This window comes from Sceloporus occidentalis, unplaced genomic scaffold, assembly GCF_023333645.1.
Source record: "Sceloporus occidentalis isolate IW3139 unplaced genomic scaffold, rSceOcc1.0.p SCAF_3, whole genome shotgun sequence".
In the NCBI taxonomy this organism is placed as follows: Eukaryota; Metazoa; Chordata; class Lepidosauria; order Squamata; family Phrynosomatidae; genus Sceloporus; species Sceloporus occidentalis.
The window spans coordinates 59072949-59093287 of record NW_028316983.1 but is presented as its reverse complement, the minus strand read 5'-3'; the positions used below and the strand labels follow the sequence as shown (position 1 = coordinate 59093287).

At 40.3% G+C, this 20339-nt stretch overlaps 1 protein-coding gene across 2 annotated transcripts in view; it reads right to left on the bottom strand.

The window, feature by feature from the left end:
* Positions 1 to 20339, bottom strand: part of PLEKHA6 (pleckstrin homology domain containing A6) — a 269710-nt gene that overhangs the window by 159516 nt on the left and 89855 nt on the right. The window lies entirely within an intron of this gene.

Here is a 20339-nt window from a genome sequence, read left to right as displayed (position 1 = left end):
CAACAGATAGAAGCGCCAGTTTTCTTCTCCAAAACCCTTTGAAGTGACTGCCTTTTTCTTTTTTTTAACTACATTGGAAGTATCCATATGTTTTCCTCTTGGGCCTTATCACACTACACAGTAGTAACACTATGATTCCACTTTGACTTCCATAGGAACATCCTATGGAATCCTGGATTTTGTATTCTGGTGAAGAATTAAAGTTCCCTGGTTGAAAATTAGCCCTAAACTGAAAATCGCAGGGTTCCATAGGATGTTGCCATGATAGTTAAAGTGGAATCATCATACTATATTTGTGTAGTTGTGAAAGCCCTCCTAGTTTTCAAAGATAATCTTTGGGGAATGCTAAACAGCGAGAGGGCTCTACAACTGGTTTTAAATGTGACTCTCCACTCCTGCTGTTTTCTTCTTCTTTTTCCCCTGGGGCAGAGTCACAGGGTTCCATGCAACCCCCAGGCAAGGTTTTATCTACCCCTGTTCTATGTGATAGTCCTTCAGGTACTGGAAGAGAGCTATTGTATTCCCCATAGACCTTCATCCAGGCAACACAAACCCAATTCCTTTAAAGGTAAAGACATATTTCTGTACTGTTACTGTTTTGTTGCCCTCCTCTGAACCCATTCCAATTTGTCTATCCACTTTTCAAAAGTAGGGCACCCAGAATTGGACAGAGTTTTTTAAATTAGATCTGACCCATGCTGAATAAAATTGAATTATTACTTTGTGTGACCTGCAAATGGATTCAGTGTAAGCAGTCTAAAATCATACTGGCCTTTTTACAACTAAGTTTATAGGTCCATAGTATCCATAAGCCTCTTCAGAACTTTTTTTCCCCCAGAGATCAGAGTATCACTATCTTCCACAACATTCTCTTCCTCTCCTCCCAACACTCAGGCTACAAATATCTTATTTTTCAGCACTTCTGAGCCATAATAAGATGCCCATCTCAGGGCCACACAAGGTCATGAACTAAAAGCACATGGTGGTCTTCTGCTTGTTTTAGTTGGATACTATGACATCCCAATTCCAACCACAACTCTTGACACCAGGTCAACATTTTAACCCGCAGGAAATTCCTGGAACCAGAATAAGAGCTACTATTCAGCTTGCAGTGATGTGCCATTCAAGGCTCATCAGCAGAGGAGACCCATCCGCAAATGTGTTCTCCAATGAACAGGGAGCTCCAGCAGTGTTTTCAAATACTCTAGGTCAATGATCAAGAAGAATTATGTAAAACTATACTAAGATGTGGTGCCTTGTATACTCACAAATATTCTCAGCTTCAAGGAAAATACAGATCTTTGAGACACTCCATCAAGAAAATGGTGAATCTGCATGAGATCCACAGACACACACATTTTGGACTTTTTTATTGCAAACACTCCAACTCACACTCATGTACACAAAAATATTTGATGTTTGTGCAGCCTTCCCTAAACACAAAATCTTTGCACTGAAAGTAGTGTGTTTGTGTGGGTTTGTTTGTGTGTGTATGTGTGTGTGTGTGGTAGGTATGCTGATTTCTATAAAGAAAGTATGGCTGGAGGGCATAGAAAGGTTGTTGGGACAAACAAGTATTTCAGTATGAAAGTGCTGAAGTATGCAAAATCACTGAAAAATGTGCAAAAACTTGCATAACCTTGTCCAGCCAGGAGAAAAGTTTTGAAACCATTTATTCTTGCATGACAGAATGAAATAAGAAAAGACTGATATCCCTAACTACGACAGTAAGATAAAGCAGAGGATAGAACTGACTTTGAGATCTACAGCTTGGGGTGGGGAAAGGATACTATATATGTGGTATTGTGGACAGGTACTTCCAACAAATAACAGATGCTATCAGATCTATTTCCGAGGAAGGAACTGACAAAACATCTCTAAGTATTCCTTGCCTAAGAAAATTCTATGAAATTCATGGGGCATCGCAGGTCAACGGGGAACTTGAAAGTGTGCACGCGCACACACACATGTAGGTTTCTGAGGCTGAAAGAAAAGGGGAAGAAATCCAGGAGAAACTAGCTGCTAAACTGAGGAACACCATCCACACAAAATTCAGTGTGACATCCAGGTGACATGTCAAGGCTCCAATACATCACTACAAGTAAAGAACAAGGGAAGACTCCAGGGTTAAAATAGCAGGGCAAGTTGCCACACCAGATTCAAAGCATGCTCCCAGAAGTATGCGTGGGCGAACCTTGCAAGCAATTTCAACCAGCCTGCCAGTCCTCATTTGGACAAGCAAACATACAAAAACTTTTAAAAGGCATCAAAGGAGATTCTGGCAGGCAGAGAAGCAGCAGCTGGATGCTGTCAGCCTCCTCCTGCTGCTGCTGCTTTTCCTCCTCCTTGCCACAGACTCAAATACTGCGCCTCTTTGCCTTCAGCCCCACGTGCTCCCTTTGCTGGAATCAAAGTACCATCCCATAAATCTCTTTCATGTGTCAGATGAGCTCCTGGCCTGAAGCCCAAGCCCCACTGCAAGAGAGGACAGAGGACAGAGAACGGGTGAATGTAAACACTGCCTGAAGGACAGGAAAAGTTAGCCCAGATCTCTGGACAGAGGAAGCCTGGATCAGCACACAGCTTGCAATGGGAACAGAAGCAGCATTCATGTTCACAGCTGCTCACATGACACTAATAGATAGTGCAGTATAATGTTTTTCATTCCTACCACAACCCTATAAGGTAGACACATATTATTGACAGTATTATATTGTTTGTGTTGTTATATTTATATTTCACCCTTTTAGCAGTCCAGGGACTCAAGGCAACTTACACAGCTAATACAGATACAGGTAACAGCTCTCATCAATAATAATAGTATATAATAAAGATATCAGTAAGAAATACAGGAGCTAAGAACAAAATAAGAATATGGGAGTGGAGGTTACAAGAAGAAAAGTTTGCCTAAGTATCTGGACTGAATAATAATAATAATAATAATAATAATAATAATAATAAATTTTATTTGTATTTCCCATCCTCTTTTAGGGGTGACAAAGCCAACTTTCAAAATTACATATTTTATCAAGGTGGTGTACTGCATATAATAATAAAAAAATAAGTTGGACTATGACTCTGGAGACCAGGGTTCAATGCCCCCACTTGACCACCAAACCCACTGGGTGACCTTGGGCAAGTCACATGCTCTCAGCCTCAGGGGAAGGCAATGGAAAACTTCCTCTGAAGAAATCTTGCAAAGAAAACCCCATGATAGGGTTGGCTTAGGGTCGGCTTAAGTCAGAAATGACTTGAAGGCACACAACAGCAACAAAATACATAGTAAAATAATAAACAAGAGCACACTGTATCAGAATGGAGTGGCTCAGGATTATGGCTAACCTAGTTGTTTTATGAGTGTTCATAAAGACTAGGCCATGATCAACAGGGCTTAACATAAGTGAATGTGAGACCAGTGGAAAATCCATTGATGAAGAAGTATTGTAAATGTATTCACATGTTGCCTATCTTACAAGCTAAAATTCATTCATACATTTTTATGCTAATGTAGACAATAAAGGTTTTCTTCTATACAGAATGCCATTTCAAGTCATAAGTGAACTGCTTCAGTGCAGCCAAGACTAGCAACCCTCATGATACCTGAACTCAGCCTATTGAGATGCTTTGCAATACTCCAGATGATCTGCCCATACTCCAGAGGGAACTCTGTATATATAAAGTAGCAGTTTTGCAGTGAGAAATCCTGCACAACCTTCACTTCCCAGGGATGAGTTTCTGCACTACTAGATTATGATACACTAAAATTCAAACTTGGGTTTGGGGAAACCCACCCTACAACACCTAACCAAGATGCTTGGCTGAATTTATTAGAAGAGCAGAGAACTGAGCCCAGATCATCCAGTTCTGAATTCAGGTGTAGCACAGCCTTCTCCACCTCTACAGGTGTTGGACTGTAAGTCCCATCACTTTACAATTTCTACCAGCAGGAAGGCAATTGGGGTGGCAGGAATTGTAGTCCAAGAATCTGGGAAGCCCCAGAGATCAGGAAAGGCTGGAGTAGTGGCCACTCAAATAATCTTTTCTCTAATCTGTAGATATTTGGACTAGCTGGACAGTTTCTTGTACAGTAAAACAACAAATAGGCAAAACCAACTGGTGCAAAAACTTATTAAAATATTTGTTTTTCAACAAGTGATTTTCTTGCATGGTTGCCTTTGTCCTTTTTTCTCCTGTGATGTGACTTTCTGTGTGGCATAGATAATTGGAGAAATACTCAAATGACTTCATTTTGGATGGAAGCCAATCTCAGAAATTCCAGGGGGAAATGAAACCCTTGTGCGATGGGACTTTGGACAGTACAATCAATGTTCTGCTCAAGGCGGAAAAAGGGAAAATGCATATTATTTCACACTGGCCCACATGCATCTCTTCTAAAGGAGCAGCAATAATTATGCCTGTCATTATGAGCTTAGAGTTGCTTAGGAAGGAAAAGTCATATTAGATCACAGAGTTCTCCACCCACATTATCTATCATTGTTCTTAATGAGTGTAGTTTAACCCAAACCTATTTAATATTCACCCACTAGTTTTAGACTTGACTATGGCCTTCTTTGAAAATGAGACCAAAGTTGGAAATCATTCCCTTCCTTTTTTAAAAAAATAATATAACTTCAAAACAACACAGCATGGTGCTCACAAGAATTGCAGCTGAAGTCTTGAGCATACGACTTGAGTACTTGTGTTTTGTTGCTCTGTCTTTGTTTTTGTGGAGGAACCACACAGTACATGATTCACAGCATCATAGATTTGGAAGAGACAACAAGGGCTATCCAGTCCAACTTCCTGCCATGCACAATTAAAGCATTCCCAACAGATGGCCATCCAGCTTCTGTTTAAAAACCTGCAAAGAACACCATACTCCAAGGCAGTGTGTTCCACTGTTGCACCACTCTTATTGTCAGGAAGTTCTTCCTAATGTTGCGGGGAATCTCTTTTCCTGCAGTTGAATCCATTGCCCCATGTCCCAGTTCCTGGAGCAGCAGAAAACAATCTTACTCCATCTTCAATATGACATCCCTTCAGATATTTAAACAAGACAGTCATGTCACCTCTTAACCTTCTCTTCTCCAGGATAAAATACCCAGCTCCCTAAGCTGCTCCTTATAGGGCATGGCTTCCAGGTGAAGACCCTCACCTTTGCCAGGTTTTCAGGTTCATAAATTAACTTGGCATATATTATTTATAATAGATAGTAATTATGGCATGAGCCTATTATGGAAGTGATTAACAGTAAAATCCTCTTTTAGCAACAGAACTGCCAGGTTTACAATAGCATTGGAACACCCTAAAACACCATCTATGTCTCTTTATGGCATCTAACATTATGGGCTTGAACAGGATCATCACCACTATCTTCAACAGCAACAGCACTAGTGGCAAAATAAAAATATATAAAACAAGTATAATAAATATATATATATTGAAAACCTTTTATTTCTTTAGATTTCATTATCTACCTAAGCTTATGCCAAAAAGCAAGCTAGGTAATAAGACTTTAAGGAGATACAAGGCCTTTAACTGGATTTATAAGATTGCTTACCCAGAAGTACAGTCATCCTTCTGTTTTCATGGAGGATCCATTCCAGAACACACACACACACACACACACACACACACACACACACACGTGAAAATGGAGACTCGCATATATTCAAGCTCCATAGACTTGAATGGGGCACATGCCTGCAAGGGTATGAATGGCATGTGCTGCGTGGGCATACCCCATTGACAGTAAACCTCAAGTCCGCAAGAAATCAGAGGCAACTGTAGTTTATAGATTTAATATCTAGACCTGATACCGAAAGGACACTACCTGTTTGCTTCTCATAGTAAGCTCCTGTGCAAGGAATAAGCAAGCTATAAATCAATAAATAATTTCTCTAGTCCACCATAGTGGACACAGTGAAAAACTAGTTTGTGCAAGATTATGAACAGAAAGCATGATCTCATACACTGTTTTTTTATCATCTATTCATTTATCTAATTTACAGTACTTTAAATATGAGTATCAGGAAAAATATTCTGAATTATATTATCACATGTAATGGCTTCAGATATAAATATATAAATGAGTGGTAGAGAAGGAGAGACAGGGGGGAAATGAATTAGGGTGCTTTGAGACAGACAGAATGTAATGATTCATAAGGCATTGTGCCGCTATTTCCCCCATCCTTATCAAGGGTGTGTGTGTGTGTGTAAAGTAAAATATGGATGAAGTGGTGAAAAAACACAGGGCGATTGCTATGGGGAGGGTACAAAATGAGAGCATTGTCCCCCAACTGAAATTCTGCCCTCCAATTAAAATTTCTTTCAGTCCCCAAATTAGACATTAGAGCAATTAGAGTTTAGGACAGCCAAGGGAAAGGAGTAGGTAAAATACCAAGTTCTGTATGCTAAATTTCCTTCAGAGGAAGGAACTGGCAAAACCACTTCTGAGTATTTCTTTCCAGAAAACAAAACAAAACAGAACAAAAAAACCCTTTATGAAATTTATGGGGTTGCCATAAGTAGACAGGTAACTTGAAGGCATATGTATTCATGCGTCTTTGAGTTGGCTGTCAGCTTATGATTACCCCATGATTTTCATATGGTGTTCTTAGGCAAGGAATACTCAGAGATGGGTTTTGCCAGTTTCTTCCTCTGAAATATAGCTTACAGCACATGGAATTCAGTAGCAATCTACCCAAGTACTAATCAGAATTTACTCTGTTTATCTTCCAAGATCAGATGGGATCTGGTTCACTTGAAAACACAGCAAATTTAAAAGTTCTAGGTGTAAACAAGTTCCAGTGTCTCAGTCTTCTCAACTTGGAATTTGGAAACTGAAAAAAAAAATATTCACAGGAGTATGTGTGAATTTTTACTTGTGGGGCAAAACCCACATCCCTTCCATAGCTAAATACCTGTTCTTGCCATATAATTCTGTGAATAAGGCAGGACAAAATTGCACAGTAAAAGCCTGCTCCGGAAGGATCCTGAGTGTGGTATTTATCAGTCTAACTGTTTGCAGTCTCCCTATCAACACTGCTGCCATTTCATTAGCCTAGAGGTACAACTGTAAAACTCCTGTCAAGCTACATGTGGACAATTGTTGTCCTTTTGTCCTTTGCAGCGTCTTCCTAGCATCATAGCCCCTATAGAGCAGGTACAGAAGGATGGTGATCATCCACCGGTAGCTTGATAGGGGTTTTATAGCTGGGCCTCTAAGTTAATGAAATAGTGTTAATTTCTGGGACATTGTATGCAAATTTCAAAATGCAATATTGCATTTCAGGACTTTATGCAAAACCTCCATTTGCACAATTAATAATTTATGCAAGGCACATGTTTGTGGAAATGGAACTTTTGCATAAAGTTTTGAAATGTGAAAAATGCAAACAAATACCCAAACCAAAACTAAACCTTGTAACCTGTTGAGACATGGTTTCTCATCAAGGGTGAGGAAATCTGAGTATGTTTGTTAACACCTCTACTGTAAATAGGAATGACAACAACAACAGGTATTTTTGTACTCAGTACATTCTGGATTAACTAGCTCAGGCTGCAATCCTGAGAGTACACCCACCTGAACGCATTGGGACAAGCTTCTGAGTAAACATGTGCCTGTTACAGACTGCCAAAATAAAGCTGCTTTGGGTCTCTTTGGAGATATGCTATTTAAATGATGCATGCATCCTAAGAATCCGGAAGCTGCACCAAAGCTGCACTCCAGTGCTTAGGAATGGAGTGTGGCTTTGGCGCGACCTCTGGACTCTTAGGACCCATGCATCATTTAAACAGCATACCTCCAAAGAGACCCGAAGCAGCTTTATTTTGGCAGTCTGTAACAGGCCATGGGTAGGATTGCATTGCCAGAGTACAACAGAGCTGCATTCAGGTTAAGGCACTTGCCAAGGGCAGAAGTCAACTCTATGGGAGGCACTTTAAAAACAGAATTAGACTTCTGGAATTAAATCTGGCTGGAACCAGTAAATGAAAACAGCAAGAGAAAAATCTTGAGGCAGCATAAGGGTTGTGAGACCATCTCCTTACAAACTCCTTGTCACCTGAGGCAAAGTCATGAAAGAATCACCATGGCTGATTCACTCAGTGGCTGCTGAGCTGCTCAGTTTTTAAAGAGGAAGAATCAAAGTTTTTCTGCTCCCTCCCAGTTCAGAGCCCAGCCCTTTGCATTCCTTCGTCTGCCGTGAGCACGGTGTCCATCTGCTGACCTCCACAGCAGTGAGCATAGTATGCATTGCTAAAATATTCTGGCTTCCAGTTTTCCCTCCCTTTTCCTTCACTCTCTCAGATCCAACCATCCTGCTGCCAAGCCTAACACCTCGAGCACATCTGGTTTGCTCGCTTCAGAAAAGTGGCTAACAAGTCCCCCTGAAACTGGAATCTGGCTTTGCAATAGGGCCCACTTGGCACCCAAATGAAAGGCAATTAACAGTGTGTGGGCACGGGTGGGTTGTTTCTCTCTTTCTTCAGCATTTCTCCCTTTCCACAGGCTGGTGTTTATTTTGCGTGGGGGGGGTTGGAATGAGAGAACTACAGAAATAAGAAACAGTAAGAAGGGCTTCAAAGGATCTTTTCTCTTCTAAGGTAACTTTGAAACATCACGGTTGCAAGCTTTAACTGGTGGTCATTAAGGGAACTTTACATTTGACATCAGAGCTGGCAATTATGCACCCACTCCAGATGTTGTCGCACTGCAAATCATAGCAGTCCAATCAACATAAGCCATAGGGAGGAATGTTGGAAGCTGTAGTCCAACACCATCCCCACCCACAAGTTTGATGTAACTTTAATATGTATGCAGAGAGATCTTTTAGCACTTTTGAGGCTAACTGAAAGAAAGAAGTTGGTAGCATGAGCTTTCTTAGGGCTATAATATGTATGGATTTTGAAAAAGGAGATATATAATTTTCAGGCTAAGTGTATATGATGATCAGTATTTAGGATTTATTCTTACTAACCAGAAATGGAAAATGAAAATGCTGAAAAATGAATCGTGTGCAAATAGTATAGCAGTCAGCACTCATGATTTGCAAGTGTCCTGGAGACTGTGCTATGGAGGCACTACATTACCACTGACTAGCTGGACACTCAGTACATTTAAACAGCAGAAAGTAACTCCATTTTACAGAGGAGATAACAAAGGCAGCAACTTCAGAATTCACATGCCTTAGTTACAAGAAAAAAGAGACTGACTAATAGAATCTGAATCACTAGGTCCCTTGGCATATTCTGAATGAGGAACATGTAGGATGGGTTGTAAATTGCCTCACACACACACACATACACCCCATATGCCCTGGATCTAAATTGCCTCTGGTCATTCAGTCAACTGTTCAGTCAGTCAGTCCATTCTTGAATCTGTAGGTACTTTCCCATCTGCTCAGGAGACTAAATAGCCCAGTTGGCATTTTAATTGGTGCTATAGCAACTGTGTGCCTCCCCTTTTACTGGCAAGAAGGAGGGGAACCTGAAGCTAATTCAAAAGCATTGTAATAGGAGTCCAAGAGAACAATATATGTGAATGATGGATATGTATGTTTGTGATTCTATCCTTGACAGTGTCCCTCCCTGCAAAATTCTGTTGCTATCCTTTACAGTCTATCCTTTTGATGACACCATTTCATGCTATCTGCTGCCTTCCTTGGCTCTGATCAAGTGCTTCCTGTTCCTCAGGCAACCAACCTTCAACCTGGGTACCTCACAGAAACATTTCTCTTCCATCTTCCACTCATTGTCTCCTGTGTTGAAATGTAGAGTTTGGCACCTTTTTTCACGGACAGTGCCAAATACCTGACACTTATTTACCAAAGCATCTCTCGTGTTTGGAGTCAGGTATATCAAAAATGATTATCTACCTTTTGCAATGCAAGCTTTATCCAGCAGCCTTGACCTTCCTCATATTGCAGAACACTGACCCCATTCCACAGGCTCTATCATCCTGTCCTGTCTGGAAAATGTTGTAGGATAGCCCTTCCTAACCTGTTACCAAGGGACCATTAGCCATGTTGGCTGGGGGAAATGGGAGTTGTAGTCTAACACAAATCCTGCTTCTTCAACACAACATAATTAAAGTCTTCAGAGGAGAAAATCAAATTATCACCCCTCCTATGTAAAAGCCTGTGTGTGGAACCAAACCTAGTTATGGTAAGATATTGCTGTTCTAGAGAACAAGCCAATATTTTCTTCAGAAATATTCAGATCATACAGAGCTATCCTCAAACTAGCCAAACTCTTGTCATCTTGGAAAGAGATCATACAGAAATATATAATGGCTTGTTTAATTAACAAGGAATAAATAAGCAAACAAATGAACATCTATATACCATTTAAACATGCAAAGTGCCTAACATGAGAGAACAGAAAGGTAGCAGCCTACAATAGGCCAGGTCACTAGAACTCAACTGTTGCAACATCTCAACTAGTTTCTGATTATTTTCTGGGATTACTGATGCTGGTTATGATCCATATGGCCTTGCATTCCCAAGATGCTACCTGAATCTCTGTCCCATCATGACAACATCTTAGGTAAATTTAGAAATCATAGAATCATAGAATCAAATCATAGAAATGTTCTTTTAAATTTTACCTATATATATACCTATAGGGCTGCAGACTTCCCCAAACCCACACTTGATCCTCTTCTGGAAGCAAAGATAGGAAGAAATATGATGCTAAATAATATGAATAAACTCAAATATTTAAATGATTGCAGCTAAGTGGAATAAAGTGATGGTAACTGGGTAAAAAATGTCAATTGTCACATCTTCTAGGAGAGGTAATGTCAAATGGGTTCTCAATTTTAAAAAGAGGCATTATGAAGCAGAATGATAAGCAATAAATAATAAACCATAGTAGATGACTTAGTCACAAGGAAAAAAGCATGATTCAAACATTTCTTATGGCAACTGGCAGACCATCCAGCTGTTTTCCAAACAGGGAATATAAATGTCAATGAATCATAAATATGTCAAGAGCAACAGTATATTTACTGAATCTGTAATAACAGGTTTTTTACCATGAAAGCTTCAGCATAAGAACATTTAGGTGATTGCTTGGTTTGAACATTCAGGTAGGTATAAAAAGTAGGGAAATGAGACAGGAACACAGGAAGCCACTGTATACTGAGTCATACAACTGGTCAATCTAGTTCTCTATGATAACTGGCAGGAGCCCTCCATAATTTCAGACAAGAATGCCACCCTCCCTGGAGATGACAGGGACCTTAATCTGGAATCTTTTGCATTCAAAACTCCTGAGCAAGAGACCTTCCCTAAACCATTCCTTGATTTAAATGCTTCAGATTTGAGGTTTATAACCTCAGTGGCAGTGGTGCCCTGTGCAAATTAGCTCAACATCCACAGTGATAAATCTTAATAAGGTACAGTACTGTGGTTTAGTGGTTTGGACATTGGACTAGGACTCCAAGAAAGGTTCAAATCCTTTCTCGGACAAGAAAACCCACTGGATTGACCTTGGGCAAGTCACACTCTCAGTCTATGAGGAGGGTAATCACAAGCCCCCTCTGAACAAAACTTGCCAAAAAAAAAAACCAAACCCTGTGATGGGCTCACCCTTGAGTCACCATACTCAGAAATGACTTGAAGGCACACAACAATACCATTGTGGCCTCACTAAACTGAAGAACACCATTCATCAGAATTTCTGAAGTGCATTTCTTTGATTGTCAAAAATGCCATGAGGATAAATCCATCAGTCTTAGTGTCCCTAGGAGCATAGTAAGGACAAGGACATTGCAAGTTGAATGAAGTGGAAAGATGTATCTTGAATAGATTCCATATAAAAGTACCAGCAATATCCAGAACTAAGGCTCTCTCTCCTTCCTGCCTCTACGACAAAATGGGAAATGTCAACCCTGGAGATTTAAGCAGTGTTAATGCAGCAGATTTTAAATTTCCCAGGAGAGCTGTTTCTTATGGCAACTGGCAGAATTTTATTGCTCTTTGTCAGCTCTTTTATTAGCATCTTGCTAGCTCTCTAAATGGCCCCAAGGATGAACTGATCCATGCACGCATGTATCCAGGTTCATAGGCTATTCTACCTTCACCTAGAATGATGTAGGTATTTTAGAAAATGGTAAGGCAAGGAGGTGTTTTTGCAATGCTTACAGCTAAGATGTGGATCTCAGCCTTTTGCAGAGCATTCAAGCTTCTCTCACCAGCTGGGCATTTCAGTGCCCTTGCTTTTACTTATTTCTGTCCTTGGCAAATCTAAGAAGAAGATAAAACGGTTCCTCTGAAAACTAATGCCGGAGGTGCAGAACTGTAGCATCATTTATTACACTGCAGCTGGGATTATAATAATAACGTCTCAAAGCCATTTTATGCCAAGTACTGAATTTTGCCTTTCTCTACAGCTTGCTATGTTCAGAAGGAGTAAGGATAAGACAGATAAAGAAGCTAGCCAGATGCCTAGGATATAAAGAGTTCTAAGCATTTTCTCTTGGCTTTCCAAATCTGCATTGAGAGTCCTTCCTGAGCATTTATTAAAAAGCACCATGAAACTATCACTTCAAGGTGATACAGGAAGACTATTATGAGGAAAAACATCAAGTCTAGCAGGTCTTGTGCCTGTGCCTACACTATTTATCCTTATCTTCTTTACTGTGGTGGTCTTTAACATTTAAACTACAACTTTACTTGATAGTTCAGTGTAGTCTGATATTTTGTTACATGAGGGGAGGGTGTCCAGAAAGGCACTGTAGAAATATTTTAAATAAATCTAAACATGTATTTGTATGTTTAAATGTCTATTCCATCTCTTTGTGTATAACACATAGCTAATGCATTTTACCTTGAGGGTTTAGTGATTACTTAGACTCTACTGAAAGTGAATGGTAGAAATAAAATATGGCATACCGAAAAGTGAGGGCACAAATGTGTACTTTCACTAGTGCAGGCTGCTTCTGCAGATGAAAAGCAAGAGGGCATGATCCCAGTATCCTCCCGCAGCTCTCCAGATGCTATAAACATTTTTGGAGCGCTGGAAAAACCAGTTATTGGTATCATTAAATGCTGCGTGAGGAAGTGGAGAATCCTGACATTATTGTGAGTGCACTTTTGGATTTAGCCCAAAATATCAAAGGTCTGATTTCAAAGTCAGGGAGATGTAGTGGTTTGAGTGTTGGACTTTGACTCTGGGAGACGGGGGTTCAAATCCCTGCTCAGTCATGGAAACCCCTTTGGTGACCCTGGACCAGTCACACTCTCTCAGCCTTAGAGGAAGGCAGTGGCAAATCTCCTCTAAATAAATCTTTCCAGGATGGAAAAGCTTATGATAAGTCAAATGTCCTTGAAGGCACATAGCAAACAAACAACAAACTATTACCACACAAACTCATTTGACCAAACAAACAAACAAAACCCTAGCTAGTTCTAAAGCAACAGGCGTTGCCTTTCATTAAAACGACACCACAGAAAGTTTTGAGTTGAAGGAAGAAATAGCAATAAGCAATGTCTGAGGGTATATGAGTGCCCAAAAGCACATTAGCAATGTGCTTTTCACAATCACCAAAGGATTAAACACAAATATTTGTGACATCACCATTATTGTGTGTCATTAGTGTAAACATTATTGTGCATTTTCTCCAGCTGGTTTTAGATTACTGGTTTTATCAGGTTTTTAGCTGGTTTTATCAGTCTGATTGTCATAGGCAGTGGTATTTATATTTTTATAGTTGTTAGATAATCCCTGGTAAGGCATCTCAAATGACTCGACTTTGTCAGCTGTTTTTCTACCCACGCAGGTAATAACAAGCCTCGTAAATTCCATGTATGCTGAACACTTCCATCATGCTGTTGCATGGAGCTTCCTCCCTCCAGGTGTCAACAAATAGTGCATGCTGTTTGCATATGCCCCAGTACACCTTTGACTTTAAGTAGGGTAGCAAAGAGCTGGCTATACTGTACCGCCACATTGTTAACATGACCTCTCTTTTGAAATTAATTCAGAATTGTATGACAGCTTCATAGGATGGTATAAAGATTAAAACTACTTTGAGTGCCTTGTTTGTTTGTTTATATTTAGTACCCAAATTTTATGTCTTCCAGCTAACATCATGAGGCCTCATGGATCATATTACCAAAAATCTAAACCCATTGTTATGATGTGAAACTGGTAATGGGGCAAGGTGCAAGATACCCTAGACTAGCCTAGTGGTTTCAAACTGCTGCCACTAATGCAGCAAAAGAACAACTGCTTTAATGAAAGGAGCAGGAAAAGGAGTCCTACTTCCGGCAGCATAATGCCTTGTCCCAGCACTGAAAAGTGTGCACAATCTAGCATCTATGTATTGACACATCTTTTCCTTTAAAAGGAAAGAGAAAGATTCCCATTCAATATTTGGAGTATCCTTTTACTGTTATTCTGGGAAAACACCATCCTAAGAATGTCTGAACTTTCATATATAAAAGATGTAAAGACAAGTGCCTACAAGGCAGAATAAACAGTCAGCTATATGTACCCATAGATTCTGCATCCATAGATTCAAGCACCCACAGTTTGAAAATATTCAACAACATCAAAATCCAAAAAGTAAACCTTGATTTTGCCATTTAATGTAAGGGACATCATTTTACTACCCCTTTGTATATATAATGGGACTTTAGCATCCACAGATTTTGGTATCCATGGGGGTCCTGGAACCAAATCCCAGTGGATATCAAAGCCCCACTGTATTTAAGGATAAGTCCAAGGTAACCCTACAGATGTCTTATGTGTAAACTGTAAAGAAATTCAGTCATTTCTTTCATCAAAGTGGAAAGTTGGTTGTCCTTTGAAGCAGCTTTTGTAAAAGGAAAAGATTCAATGGCCAAGCCCTATATAATGATATAACATAAGGTTCTGAAGTATAATAATAAAATATATTGTACACTACAAGCATCTATAGTAGAAAAGCCCTTGCAGAGTTTGGAAATACTACCACCAAAAATTAAAAATGTGCTTCTCCTTATTTCTAAAGTAATTTTCTGCTGATGAATAGTGAGTAAAATTACTTGGTGGTGTACATTAGTAACACTTTACTTTTAAATTGCTTTTTAAAAAAAAAACACTTAGAAATGTCAGAAAAGGCCAAACATTCTCCACAATCATGCTGCTCAACTAACATTTTAGTATAACAGGAAAATACTTTTCATTATACCCAGATCAGAGTAACCGTAGTTGCTATTGCATTATTTTTCAAAGTAATGTTGCTTGTCCTTCTTTACATCAAATAATGATATACTGCAAGCAGTTTCATTATTTGTAAGGTATTACTTCTGAGCCTTTGCATATGTCAGTGTGTAAGAAATAATGGATTTCTCATTTGTTTCTTTATGGACTTATGTAAAATGTGGTCACTCACTTACCAACAAAGACTTCCTCTTGTTTGGTATATAGCACTCATTGGTTATATGGTTTAGTTTAAAAATAAGTTCACTGTTATTTAATTCCCTGTCCTGAATATCTCTCTAAAAATGAAGATGTCTGTTTTTATTAAGTTCCTATTATAGAAAGGAGGAGCATGATTGCTGCATAAATAAATTTGCCCCTAAAACCTTGCATTTGCCTTACCCGCTGGGCACAGTGCAGCACCACATTTTGCCACAATGCAACACCAAACAGATATTTGTTGTTTACATTGCACCAAGAAACATTCCCTAAAACACTCTCTTAAATAGTTTTCAGCTAATCGACACCAGAATTCAAAAACAAGCAGGTGGGGAGAAGTGCTTAAAAGAACTCCAAAATACATTTATTTTCTTAATTTTCCAATAAACACAACGAATGAGATGCTGCATTGCTCGTTTTATACTGTTTTGTTTCTGCGATGGTATGAATCATTTGTGGAAAGGGCAATTTTTAAAACATTGGGATTAAAAAAAATAAAAATACAAAATGAGTATGTTGCTACTGACTGCAAAGTTAATACACTGAAAAGCTCACATCCATTTCCAAATGTATATGTTAACATTAATGTGATTATAAATGTTGCTCATAAAACAAACACAGAGTTATCTATTTATTCAGCCCACTAGGTTGCATAAACAAAGACACATCTTAGCTTCAGCACGGTAGTTTCTTATGTCTTCAGCAAGATGAAGAGTATATCCTTCCATATTCAGGCTGCAGCCAGTCAGAATGTCTCCATCCCAAAGCTAGGCTTAATTGAGCCAGTTCCTTTTAATATTTGCAAGTAGCAGAAAAACAGGTGTGGTAACCATGAAGAACCATCATCATCATTTCACAAGCCTGGAATGATCCTAAGATAATGAGCCACGCGTTCCTGCAACTGGTCATTAAAACACCCTTTTATGCCCCCAAGAGCTTTTGAAGTACTGGGGTTCAAGCCTGTCATTTCGATGCAGCTCAGCAATTTTCTCCACACCTTGGCAAGGCGAAGTCAAGATTACAAGGGTACCAGGTTAGTTTTATTGCTGTCACCAACTATCTGAGGCCCCAAAGAATGTCTCCAACAAGATGGTAATGCAAACCTCAAACACCCCACGTCTTCAAAATGGTGGGCCAGTCATAGAACATAGTCCTGTGAATGTTTAGTTGGAAGTTAGTAGTATTGCTGCCATATTGATATATTTGTCATTTAGCCAAACCTTAGGAACATCTGAAAACTCTTAGATGGGATAATCAGTAATCACTAGAAATCTTTATTTGGCCTCTCTCTCAAAACTGTCTGAAATAATCTCAAATGTACTTCCCACTACTTACAAATGTATGTTTAGATGGAGAAATATGGCTTGAATGAACACAACGAATACAGGCTTTATTCCTACTCTGAGTGCATGCAAGTTGGTTGTGTCATAATCACCATAATGAAGAAGAGAAATCAAGGGATCAAAATGAGTACTTGAACGATACCACAAAATCATGTGTGATAAATTATTCTGCAGTGAACACAACTGATCTGGATTATATTCATGGTACTTAAAGCACTTGCTGCTTGCTCAGTAATAAAAAGCAGCTCTGTCCAATCAACTGTTTTTCAGAAGGCAGTAGTTTTTGGAGTGGTCCAGATCCATCCACAACTACTGCAGTATTAACAAACCAATACAGTACCAAATGGACAGGTCATATGTCACATACAAGATCTGTATACAGGACTAATCAAGAGTGCAACACTGTGTAAAAAAATTTTCAATGTTCTACTTGCTCTTCTTATGCTACTTTAGTCAAGAACAGTCAACTCTCTGAGGGTGACACAGGTCATTAATCAAATCTCAAAGGGCTGCCTTCACCCATCTCATGCTTTTTTTCCTACTCTCAATGCCCTCCTCTGGGGAGCACAGTCAATTTCAACATGTTTTTAAACAAAATGCCATCATCTACACACCAGGGAAGTATCAGCAGTCTTGGAAGAATCTCAAAGACTTCCTGAAGTGTGAACAAAATGGTTTCTTTTTGTGGGAGAGGAAGCTCTAAGGAGAATGAACAAACGGACTGGGCATGCACATTATCTTTAGAATGTGATCTGTTCTGTGGAGCATGGAATGGTGTGTCCTGGAAAGAACATGGCTGACAGGTAGACACTGTAAACAGGAGAATAACATTGTGTTCATGGTCCCAACTGGTTTTTTAAATCTTATTTTGGTCCAATATTTCTCCCCATCTTACTAATAATACCCCCCCGGATGCTCAAATTGAATAATTGATAAGATGTCAGGTGCACTATAACAACTATGTAAAGTACACTGTTGTTGTTATTTCCAATAATTGCGGAAAGATCCATCTGCCTTGCCTATAGCTTCCATGTGAGCTCACAACCAAGAAAACATTGAACTGAGGCCTTCTTTTAACAATGTCATGATATTACATTAGCTCAGTTCTTCCTCTATATCAGTGATGGAGGACCTTTTAGAGAATGAGACGCGTTACAGACCGCCCAAAAGTGGGCGGTCTGGCGCCGGCTCCATTAGCTACGCCGAGAAGCCCCAGCGGCCAGACCACAAGGCTTCCCGGCGCAGCTAAAAAGGAGCGCCGAAATGGCGCTCCTTTTTGGCCCCTGGAAGTGGCGCCGCGAGGCGCGCACTCACGGCATCACTTCCGCCATGCCATGTCTGGATGCTGTGCATCCAAGATGTAAATATGGCAGTGCCCATGTGGACGGGTGCTGCCATTTACTACGCGCTCTGCGCGTCCTAGGAAGAAAGGCGGTTAGGAAGGTGAGAACCTTCCTATCCCTAGCACGCCCCTTCCTAACCCTAGGATGCGCGGAGTGCGTACTAAATGGCGGTGTGTAACCCACCTGAGTGCCTAAACTGCAACCCAAAACTTGCTTATTTATTACAAAGTGCCGAGTCCCTCTGGATTTCTAGTGACAAACTCTAGTGAACTCTGTGTTGGGAAGATGATGCGTGTGCCCACAGAGAAGGGTCTGAGTGCCACCTGTGGCACACGTGCCATAGGTTCACCACCACTGTTCTATATTGTGTTCAGTACCTACCAGACTTTGACACAGATATTTAGTAATCTCACCATTCATGATGGATAGGCTATATCTGTAACACTTATTTGCAAATGCCTACCCCATTGATTCAGTACTATGGTGAGATTATTCACTACTAAAGGCTATTGTATTGTATATACATCAAACATATCTATGCCTAAAGTGAAAATGCCATGTTTCCACAACCCATGACAGATAGTGTGGTATAATGGTTAGAGTGTTCAACCAGGGCTGGGAAGATCAAGGTTCAATCCACCACTCAGTCACTCATAGCCTAACCTCCCTCACAGGACTGATGTGAGAATTATATTGAAGGTGGTCACTAAGTGGGCTACTTTATGTTCCTTTGAGTGGTCCTAGTAACCACCATGAACCTCCTCTCCCTGATGGATGGTGCAATGACCTCATGATTTAAACTCTGGAAGTGCTAGAAACCTGAAGGTAAGAGAGGTGATCAGTTGTGAGCATTCACTGATAATGTGGTTCTTGCACTCTTGGCCACCTGGACCTGAAAATGTCACTGTGATAAACATGAGGAAATGAGTGGCAAGCGATGTCTACTTGCATCCAGACCAAACGGGCATATCCAGCACTGTCAGGAAGCTATTTTCATCCCTGCTTTGAAGACTTTGGTTATTGTAAGACTGAATAATAGCTGTAATCATCACCTTTAATTACTGGCCCTTCTGATATCACTGGAGCACTGTCCCTTTAAACAAATCCTCTTGGTCAGATGTGCCAGCAACAAAGAAAAAAGCCAGGCTCAGCTCCCCACTTAGAACTGCATTCCTTACCTGATTATCATTATCAGAAGCAACATGAAAGTGGGAAGAAGGCCAAGGCAAGTGGCCAGTGCCAAAAATAGACAGAGGACTTAGCAAGCTACTACCTGTGGCACACAAGGACAGCATAGTTGGTAAACAAACCTACCAGCACCAGGCCTGAGATGGCAGCACAGTGGGACAAAGGGGGGGGGGGGGATGAAAGAAGCAGTAGCAACAAGTCTTTCCAAAACTATTTGTTTGTGAGGCCTGTGTTTAAACGGATGTTGTGATTATTCAAAAAATGAACGAGTTGCACACCTTTCAACCAAGGCGTGGGCTCCCACACAACTGGGTGAGGCAAGTGACGGTTACTCTGTTCCCTTATCTTGACGGCAACTTGAGATAAAGGCCTGGTGCACTGTTTGCTCTGGCTCAGCATGTACACCACGCCCTAAAGACAGTTTTACTACTTTCTTCTGCAAGTGCCAAGCCTGCAAGGATAGGCCTCCTGGGTCTCCTTCTCCTTCCTTCAGTGCTCCAGGTGAAGAAGTGTACTCCCTGCAGGAAGGATATTAACTCTCTCCACTGCTTTCTCAATGAAGCAAACTACAACAAGAGTCCAAATTAGCTCTAATACTAAACAGAGCAAAGACAAAGGCAGGTGGCAAACTTAGGAGTTCTACCAAAGGGCAACACATTTTAATGATTTACTTTTGTGAACTTTTACCACTTTGGTGCCATTTGGGTGGGGCAACATTAGGCTATTTGGCTAAGTCATTAAAATACCTTGATCTATCTCTTAACTGAATTCAGAGTCCAGAGCTGGGCTCAAGTCATTTCACTGCCTGAAGAAAAGAACAAGGTGTTGCTTCCTTCCATTCCCCTCCACTGTACAAAAGCAGGTGAGCCTGACAATTGAAGCTCATTTCACTGTTGGCAGTGGAATTACACATTTTAGGGCAGAATGCTCATTGAAGGGTTGCAGAGAAGGCTGTATACCACATAGAGCTATCCTCTTAATGCCTCATTTCTGTTTCCTACCTCTGCATTTGCTGCCCCAGGCTGTGGATTTCTTCCTAATGGTAGTGAAGGTG